General features: G+C 38.3%; 1 long non-coding RNA gene across 1 annotated transcript; it reads left to right on the forward strand.

Annotated features, from left to right (window-relative positions):
* The first annotated feature begins 4,998 nt into the window (after nt 1–4,998).
* LOC136290131 (uncharacterized) lies at nt 4,999–9,088 on the forward strand. The gene is made up of 3 exons (XR_010720987.1): nt 4,999–5,286; nt 7,485–7,582; nt 8,042–9,088. It is a non-coding gene; the product is annotated as an uncharacterized lncRNA (long non-coding RNA).
* The last annotated feature ends 1,381 nt before the right edge of the window (nt 9,089–10,469 follow it).

A 10,469-nucleotide genomic window follows, 5' to 3' on the forward strand; every position in this document is an offset into this window, starting at 1 on the left:
TGAAATAAAAAAGACATTGAATAAAACAGCAAGATAAGCAAAGCTGAGGACATCCATAATGGACATTTTTAAGTCACAGACATATCATTGGGCCAACTCTTGGCAGGACAAACTCAACCATATTAAGCATGTGTTAAAGGCTATAACAGTTCCTGAACATATTATACCTCTGGTCCAAAAAATGATATTTACCCTTGGCTGAAGTGCATTTTTCATGCCCACCTTACAGAAGCCATATGCATTCAGTTGATACAACACAGCTTGCTCCAGCCTGGAACCCCAAGTGTCTCTTCTGTCCTGTGTCAACAGCTACTGATTATTTAGGAATCATAGACAGCTAACAACTGAGATTTTTTAATAAGTCTTCTAAAAGAAAGAAGCAGAAGAATATGAATTTGTAGAAAGGACCAGTAGGTAATAAAAGAAATTCAGCAAGGATAAATGCAAGTCCCAGTCCCTGGGAAGGCAGACCCACTTTAAATGACACAGACTGGGGAGTGATGACTGGGGAGCAAAGCTGAAAAAAGCAGTCCTGGGGGTCCTGGTGGGAAGAGAGGTGAGTATGAAAAAGCAGTGACTTGGCAGAAAAAGGCCTCCCAGGCTGTCTTAGGAGAAGTTGAGCCAGTACACTTAGAAAAGAGATTATCCTTCTATTCAGCATTCTCTAGAGTATTGTGTCCATCTTTGATTCCCCCTATAAAAAGCAGTTTCTGAGAAATTGAACCATTCAGCATGAGGCTGTGAAGATGTTGGGGTGCTGGAGCATTTGTCCTGTGAAGAGAGGCCAAGGAAGCTGGACTTGTCCATAGAGAAAAAGAGATGGCTTTGTCCAGACCAAAGAGCTGACCCCAACTCCTAACAACAGGTCACCAAGAACATGGTGTGAGGCCTACTGAGGCATGGCAAGAAGACAAAAGACCATGAGCATATATTGAAGCAAGAGTTGTTCAGAGAAGATGTAAATTTTTTTCCCAGGAGGCTGGTCTAACACTTGAAGAAGTTCAGCCTTGCAGATGTTGAAAACACTACTGGATATAAACCTTATGCATCTGTGCATAAGATGACCCTGCTTTAAGTCTTTAAGGACTAGAGACCTCCTGTGGTCCCATCCAACCTGACCTATCCTGTGATCATAAAATCACAGAGGAGAGAGGCCAATAAGAAAAGTTACCTTAAAAGTGGTTTTACTTTGTTATAAATGTAGAAAGTACAACTTTGCCTCCAATAATCGGAGTGTAAGTTGTTGTACCAACCATCCCAAGGCCAGTGGGAGTGTCAGACATTTTCAACAGTAGTTTTTTTGTAAATAAAATACAGCTTGGAACGTTTGAATTTAAAGGGAAGGAAGAAAAAATGAGAAGGAGCAATATTTTTTTTTTTAAATAGGGAAAAGTTAGTAAGTTCTAATTATATTTTCATGGAAAAATACTATCAAAAACTTGCTACATTATGTGTGTCAATGGGGTTTTGACTTTTATCTGATAGACTACTTGGTTTAGGGGTAAGAAAATATAGAATATTTCCCACATAAATAAGAGTTTATACTACCAGTTTTAGGCAGCTTTCATTGGAAGTGTTGATATGTTTCCCAAAGTAGAAATTAAATACAAAGACCTTTTTATGAGAATGGCCTAGTTATCATTTGGAAGACAACCCCAAATCAGACCAGGGAATAAGGAGTAACATATTGTCGGGGGGGGGGGGGGGGGGGGTGGGGGTGTGATCCCTGTGACCCCACCCCAATCCCATTTTGGCTGGGTTGCACGTGGCTAATAAATGAGATGGGTACAATGGATAGCCCAAAGATATTATTCAATGCATCTGACCACAGGCAGCATCCAAAGCCCAGGGGCAAAGCTAGCCTGGCATTTTATTGGGTTTTACCTGGGGGCAGGTGTCCAAACTTGGTTACAGGCTTGACCTTTTAAGGCTAAGGTCTTGAACCAGCAGGGCTTACTCTATTAGCATCTTCCTAAGATCCCACATCCCAGGGTCTCAGGTTTCCACAACATGTATTTTATCTAATGTAGTAGCTTACCTCCGTTTACTTTGGGTCAATGTTTTTATATTTTTTGCCTGAAAAAAATAATGTTTTACTTTTCAGAGGTCAGTTGTTAAAAATAAAGTTAGCTGAAACTAGTCAGTGTTTTACAAGAACAGCTTTTATTGAAACCAGTTTTCTGCTGAAAAAAGTCTGATTGAAAACTTCAACAAATTCTTTAAACACCTGGTTGAGGCTTCGGGTCCTTCTGAATCTCCAAGAATGTGGTACACGTAGGCAACAAAACCAGTGTGGCTTAACTTAATTCTCTATTGATATATTTTTAAATCTACGCAGTTAAGTAAAAACCAGTATTTTCAAAATTAACACAGAAACAAGAAAGATGTTGTTTATTCAGTGCTTCAAATGGAGTTTTTCTGAAAATACTAAGAAAAAATTGCAGATATGGAGTAATATACATCACAGCAATTATTCCTACAGCTATTCCAAAAGAATACACACTTAGAATCACTGTAATTTAGTACGCAAAACAGGCACTAGAGGATACAGAGGAGCACAAAATACAATAATGGCTGATAACATATTGCTGGTGGCATTAAAATGCTTGTAGTATTCTGTTTTCAATGCTGAAAATAAAGGACTTCACAAGAAACAACAAAAAAGCGCCAAAGTTTGTGACATATGAAGAATAACAGTGGACTTAAGTCTCTTTGTGTGTATTAAAATAACTAAGTGGAAAATATCTTCATGACATGATTCACTTTTTTTTTGCTATAGATATGTTTGCTATCCAGGGATCACTTGTCCATTCTTTTTGATCTCAGTAGGGTATTATTTAACAGAGAACTTATCTGAAGTTAGATGGATTTGAAAATTTTTGTCTCATGACTTTAATTTTCTTTGGATGAAAAAATGTTCTGCTGATCAATTAAAAACATCAGAGTGACGGTATGAGTTTGTCCAAGATCCAAACTTCTGCCATGAACTTCAGAGAAGGAAAAAGCCCAAAGAGACATATATAATGCTTATGAGACTGTTTCCTTTAGTCTTTAACCCTCAGGTCTTGCAATGAAAAATCACAACCAGGGACATTGACTGTTGCTCATCAAAGTCGTCAGATTTTTTCAGAGAGCGTGGCAGAAGCTGGTGGAGTTGGTCCCTGTCCTGTACCTGTTGTGTGGATAGTTTTGGGTTGCAGAGCTGTCAAACTGGCATCCTTCTACAGTACTCAAAATTCATTTTGGCTCCCTGGTGTGTTTTTCTGTTAATCAGCTGCCAATCCATTGTATAAGTCATTCCAGACTATTTTTTTCAAAGTTTCCAGTCTAGCAAAGCAAGGCTCTATAGGCTATTTCCAGACTTGCTGTCTCAGTTGTGTTGGCAGGATCCCGTGCTCTGGACATGGAGTGGCAGAAAGCCTGCTCAGAAAACAGAGGTGGGGGGAAGAGGAGGGGAAAACTGAAATACGAGTGCAGAAGAAGGAGCTAAATTCAAAGAAGTTGTCATAACCTTGAAAATGGTAAGACCGTGTGGAAACAGGATGGAGCAAAGGAGTTTAGGATAGTCAGTAGCCAAGGAAGGATTTTCCAGCAGATAGTTCACCCTTCCTTCTCAGTGGTATCCCATGGAGAAAGTGGTAATGCCACCATCTCCTTCAGCCCTGGATGCTAATACTTCCTTGGCAGGCAATTTCAGAGAGACAAGCGAAAGGGAGCAAAGAGACCATTGCTTCCAGTGGCAGAAAACTTAGCAATCTGTTGGATAGATGTGTGAAATGCTTGTGCAAAATACACTGCTGAGACTGAAGCCATAAATTTGTGCTTAAATAACTCTATTAAAAAGATTGTTATAGATGTCTAAAATGGTCATCCCTAAAAGTATGGGGTGACAGACAAACAGCTGCCACTCACCCTTGCATCGTTTGGACTTACTATTATTAACAAAGTGTGGGGTTTTTTGTTTTAATCTGTTTTAAGGAATCAGGGCACATTCTCTCACACATACCTGCACATGCATGTGTACATCTTTTCCTTAGGAACAGAAACTGCATATACAGAGACTGTATATACCATAGAATATAAAACTTGAGTAAGTTAGGCAAAGTCATATTCTAAATGTGCCTCACAGGTCTAAAGGTTAATACAATAAGATTTGTTATTTATTATGTTCACATAATAAAAAAGAATCACTCTAAATCTAGGACAGAATTTGCAACAATTTCAGGTTTTAAACAGTCCTTCAGTGTGTGTGGTGGCATGTCAGGCAAGGGGAGATGCAGGGAGATCACAGCAGGAAGTGCAACTCTGCATTAGTGTACTTAGAGTTTAGAGATGTGTCAAAAGATCTCTGTCCAGTTCAAACAAACCTGCATTTACACACATAAAGGCACCATATTTTGTTTGGGGAGGTCTTTGCATATGACCTTATAGCTATTGGTTTGGGTTTTTCTTTTATGTAACTAAATTCAAGAAGGTCCACCACATGTTATGCTTAAAGCAAAAGTATGATATTCAATATTGCAAAAGGAAGCTTTGCAAAGACTGGAAAGCTTTTCTAAATGAAGGAAGAGGAAATCTCTTATAATTGCATTTCATTTGTAACATGAGAGTTGTATTCTCAGTGATAGTGAATACCACCCACAGGACATCAATTAGTTGGAAAAATTAATGGGTTCAACAGAATTCAAGATCTTTTTCCAACACACATTGATTATCCTTGCTTCCTTCTGTATCAAATGATTAAATATTTAATGTACAAATTATTTTGACACTTTCGTTGTTATTATTTGGCACATATTTTTGGTTGGTTTCTATCTGAACAGACAGTGTGTATGCCTTCTATCTACTCTCTGGGTAGCAGTGCAATTTTATTTGACTGTTTCATTTGACTGATCCTAACACAGCTGATTTTCATCTGCCACACCTGAGTAAATCTCAGCAGCAGCTGTGTTCAGTCAGAGATGCCAGCTGGAAAGTAATCTTTTGATCTGTGACTGAAGTGCAACAAAGGCACGTCCTGTGTCCTGTGAGGAGTGGCTGAGGGAGCTGAGGGTCTTCAGCCTGGAGAAGAGGAGCCCCAGGGGAGATTTTATCACACTGTACAACTGCCTGAAAGGAGGCCCAGCCTCATCTCCCAGGTGCCAAGGGGCAGGACAAGAGGACACAGCCTCAAGCTACACCAGGGGAGGTTTAGGTCGAGCATCAGGAAGAAATCCTCGAAAAAATGTTGATTGGAAAGGGCTGCCCAAGGAGGTTTTAAAGTCACTGTCCCTGGTGGTGTTTAAGGTAAGACTGGACACAGCACTCAGTGCATAGTTTGTTGCCATGGTGGTGTTAGGCCATAGGTGGGACTCGATGATCTAATTGATTCTGTGAAAAAATAAAAATTTGGACCGAGTTTTTTTCTTTTTTCAGAATATTCATAAAAGAATTGAGAAATTTTAATTTTTTAAAAATTACTTGAAAAATAGTCCAGAACTAATCAATCAGAATTCTTTTGTGAATATCAATATTCAAAATTTCTATATTTTTGGTTATTTACACAATTCACATGCTAATGTCTTTTGTGATGGATTGATCTGTATAATCAAGCATCAAAAATTAAGGCGTAGAAATGAATAGAAATAATAAATAGGTTTCAGCAAATATTTTAGCTTGTCTTTTTTTTTCAAATCTTCCATTTTAGAAAGCTCAATACCTTTATTTTAATTTTTTAAATGAGCATAAAAGGATGTAAACACAGCTGAAGTGACATTTTCCTGACTCAGTATTTGCAGGATACAGCAAACACTCACAGAATTGATGATGCTGTGAATGACTCTGCCAGCAAAACACATTTCATTGTCTTCTCAAAAGCTATGTGTGTTTTGACACCAGCAAAACAACAAAGTTCCCTTTACACTGAGCTAAATTCACAAGACAGAAACATGCCTTATGAATAGTTCTTCTTTTGGCTGGGATAGAGTTAATTTTGTTCCTAGTGTCTAGTACACTGCTGTGGTTTGGATTTGGTATGACAATAATGATAACACACTGATATTGATGTTTTGGCTGTTGCTGAGTAGTGCTGACCCTAAGTCAAGGACTTTTCAGTATCCTATGCTCTGCCAGTGAGTAGCGGCATAGGAAGACGGGAGGGAACACAGCTGGGAGAGCTGACCTAAACTGGTCAAATTGTATATTCCACATCACAGAATGTCACACCAGGGTTTAAACTGGGGGCAGTTGGCCAGGAGGGACCAATAGATGCTCAAGGCTAGGCTGGGTATTAATCAGGTGGTGAGAAGTTGCTCATGTTGGGCATCACTTGTTTCTCTTGGGTTTTATTCCTCTCTGGTTTTGATATCTCCCTTTTGTTTGCTATTATTTTTATTTATTATAATATTAATTATAGTAGTTATTTCAATTATTAAACTATTTCAATTAATAAATTATTATCTCAAGCCATGTCTTTTTACCATTTTTTTCCCAGTTGTCCTCCCCATCCCACCAAGATGGGAGGGGGCAGGGATGAGTGAGTGACTGCACGGTGCTCAGCCACTGAGTGGGGTTAAACCATGATGTGAATTCACATTAGCTAGGGAAGAACAGTCTTATTTCAACAATTTGAAAGAAATTGATTAAAATATCTTGGCTTATAAGACAGGATGGATTAGATATGAGGGCATGTCTACAACTTAGAAAGCACACCTTAAAATCACCGTACTTTGAGGGGAGAATAAAATCATGCCACATGCCAGAGAACAGCCCACTAACTTAATTGCAGCTAAGGGGTGTGCAACAGTTCTGCATTGCTGTGGCTTTCAACGTGAGAAGAGGTACTATTTCACTACTTGCTTCCATTTGGAAGTCTAATATACCTAGACCCTTGTAGTTTTTACATTATTCAGTGGGTATACCCTAGCTGAGGCAGTCTCAAGAGGACTAAATGCTGACTTAAGCACTTATATATTGACTTCTATATCTCTTGAAGATGCCACTCAGAAAATTGTACAGTTATTTTTTGCCACATCTCTCAAAAAAGTGCACAACTTGGATACTTTATTTCCTGCATTATGTTCTGAATAGTTTTGCATAGTATTATTTCAGGAAGAAATTGTACTGAGTAGGTTTATATACTACCACATATTGCTCGATTAAAATGTGGAAGCAAATTGAATTTTCATCTCTCTCTATCACCATTGAAAATATTTTCTATTCATTCTTATTTCTACTCTGAGTATGTGTTTACATACGTTTCCTGTGCTTTTGATGTATAAGTGTCAAAACTGCTTCATTTCCTCCCGAGGTGTAGAACTGGGAATTGACTTGAAATATCTGTCATTCTGTAGTGGCACCAAGGGTCTTGGCCTTGAAAACTCTGTTCTTCATTCTTTCTAAAAGAGAATATGCTTTTTTTTTTTTTTTTAAAGAACATACAGAACTTTTCAAAAGTAAGTAGAACCAGAGCTTACTGGTCCTAAACTGCGTTTCTTTTGCTTCAGCATTACAGCCTGCTGCCATGAATTTAAATTTCTACTGGACACCCAAGACTACAAAGAATGCAGAGTTTCACTTCATGTGTCCCTGGTTTTGGCTTCAGGTGAAACTTGGTATTAATTAAAGATTCTTGTCACAATCCTTAACACAGGGAGAAAAAAAAATTTTGTAGTAGTTTATTAAGAAGTGAATGGATAGAAACAGTAATAAATATAGGAAATACAGAACATACATAAAAAAATATTACTCTGCTCCCCCAAAAAGGAAACATACTTGCTTTCTTCTGTGCTTATTAGGGGGAAATTATGTACCATTTATACTGTTTTAAACAATAAGAAGCAAAGACTGTTATCTCCAAGTGTATCATGGAACACATGCCTCTGAGTTTTAAGGACTGATCACTGAGTAGTAACTTTTTCCATCATGGCATGAGAGCAGTTTGGGGTAGATGGTTGTGCTTGCTAGATCAACATAGGGAAAATGCAAGAGGCATGAGTCCAAATGTCAGCAGCAAACCAAACAGTAGATATTGAAGCTATGTTTATAATCTTTCTTTCCTCAGGTCACTTCTACATGTCTGAGTTGACCTGCTTGCACTGTTTCTGACTGCTCATTAGGAACAACAACAACAAAAAAATGCTGGCTAGGCACAATCTTCTCCTCTCAAGGGAAGATGATTATGAACATATCAAGCAAGTGTTGGTGATGCAGCTACCATTCCCTACCAGTTCTTGCTCTGAGAAAAGAGGGAATTTCCAGAGCTATTGGAAAAAGACAGTGCATCAGATTAGTAATATAAATCAGTGGGTCAAGAATTTAAAATAAGTGTGTGATCATCATGAGGTAAATGCTGACTTCCCTTCATATCTAACAAAGCAAGCATTTGCTACCTGTCATTGACCATAGAAATGTGGATGGTGATTAATCCCCTAGTGTTAGCAGTTTGTAGCCAGTCTGTTTGGATTTAGAATATCAGTAGCTGGATCTGTTTTTGAGAGTTCAATGTCATAAAGAATTTTTCACACCATACTACCCATTGATCACACCATTTATATGCCATCGATGGCTATGTACTTCCTATCACGATGGCTTGGCACTTAAAGGCTATACACTTATATCAGGACTTTTCAGGGCATACATATAACCATACTGTGTATGAAGATCTGTTGAAATAATACATCATGATAAAAGACCTTTTTTTTTTTTTTCCCTCTGAATTCTGCATACCAAGGCCTCTACCAAGGCCACTTAATGGCCCTCAGCTGTAGCTTACCAGGTCAAATATATGACTCAAAACCTCTACAGCAACTCTGTGGATGCAGAAAGGAAAGTATATTAATTTCTAGCTTTTTCCGATGCAGCTAACCAACTTGTTATTCTTATCAGGATCTGGTGAATTGTTCATTCCTTTAAGGCTAATGAAGCTGAGAGAATTTATCCATCAGCAGTTGAACAGTAGTAGTATGGTGACAGAGTGTGTATCTGGCTGACAGAACCTATCTAGCAACTTCTGTGCCATTTACCAAAATTACACACTTTTTTAACCTTATCATATGGTTCTTGTTAGAGAGTGTCTGGAAGAGCTCATTGGTGCTGTATATGAGTACTGGGAGACAAAAAAGATGATACTAAACCTGTAGGTTTCATTTGAATAGCAAAGTCATGTGAGACATTGAGAAAAGTTAACTTATATCTCAGGTGAAGAAATGTGACCTGCATGTTCTCTATCTGCCTTCTCTGCCTGAATACTGAGCAGAGCACCTGACCTTCCCACAGAAATGTACACATGGATCTCACTCAAAGTGTTATACTCCCAAGAAGGAGATTTGTGTTTGCTGAAATCCTAAAAGCACAGAAATCAAGAACAACTTCCAAACTTGAGACTTTGATATCAGCACCTAAAGTTCAGCTGCAGCTTTTGAATAGTGGTTCATTTTTACAGAATTGGCAGCAGAGAAGGGTGTGTGCAAGACTGGGGTCTTAGATTTTGACCCAGTGAGAATTAGGTTGCTAACAAAAACTGTTTCCTGATTCTCCTGATGCTATCGTATTAGATAAAATGATAGAAATTAATATAAATGGCCAAGAAGCTGTGTGGGTCATAAAAGCCTGGGACCTGGACTAAAGAGGAACAGAAGCAAGTTAATAGCAAATGGGGCCATATAGCACAAACATAGGTATCACCATAAAGCAGGAACCAGCAGATTTAATCCTTGAGAAGTCACATCACAAGCAAGTAAAAACACAGTCATTATAAAGCATCATTTGTTATCTGTTTCCTTCTTGCTTATTAATTTATTTAAAATAATTTCTAATAATTAATTAGACAAAGCAACATGTGAGCAAAATATTTTAATTGATAAAACCCCAAACTTCAGGGTTTAAAAAACTGAGCTGGCCCTGACCTTGATGAAGATGTGAAATAGACTTTCTGACTTGCTTTCATCTGATAAAAGTGGAGGATACCACTAAAATCCTCCTGTTTGTTTGTGAAGTAGGAAGAGCTGGAAGCCTGTGTTCATATAGACAATGATATTCAACTCCTGATCAGATTAACTAGAAAGATCATATTACCTTTTACACAGTTGTAAGAATATTATCCCTTAAACAATCCAGGTTCTGGTATGGCTATCCACCTTTGTTCAACACAGCAGTATTTTCACCTGAAAAAAAATGAGCGCCAATTCAGGCTGCAGTGGATTTACCATTTTCCATCTTCTGGTTTATGGGCTTTTCCTATTTTTGGATGTTTACTTTTCTGTTACACTGGAGTGATGAAAATGGTCACAAACATGGTTTGAAGGCAAATTAGTGACTGGAGAGCTGGGACCTTTCAAGAACTTGGCATTCATAAAAAAACCCATCAAGTAGCACCTTAGATATTGTTGTGCAGTGATAGGTCTAACACCCAACACCTGTACACAGGGACACGTAGGACAAAGGGAAGGGTAGCATTCTCCCCCAGCTCTGGATAAAACCCTAACTTTTCC

The sequence above is a fragment of the Chamaea fasciata genome, unplaced genomic scaffold (assembly GCF_029207755.1).
Source record: "Chamaea fasciata isolate MVZ Bird 193981 ecotype frontalis unplaced genomic scaffold, bChaFas1.0.hap1 SCAF_5, whole genome shotgun sequence".
In the NCBI taxonomy this organism is placed as follows: Eukaryota; Metazoa; Chordata; class Aves; order Passeriformes; family Sylviidae; genus Chamaea; species Chamaea fasciata.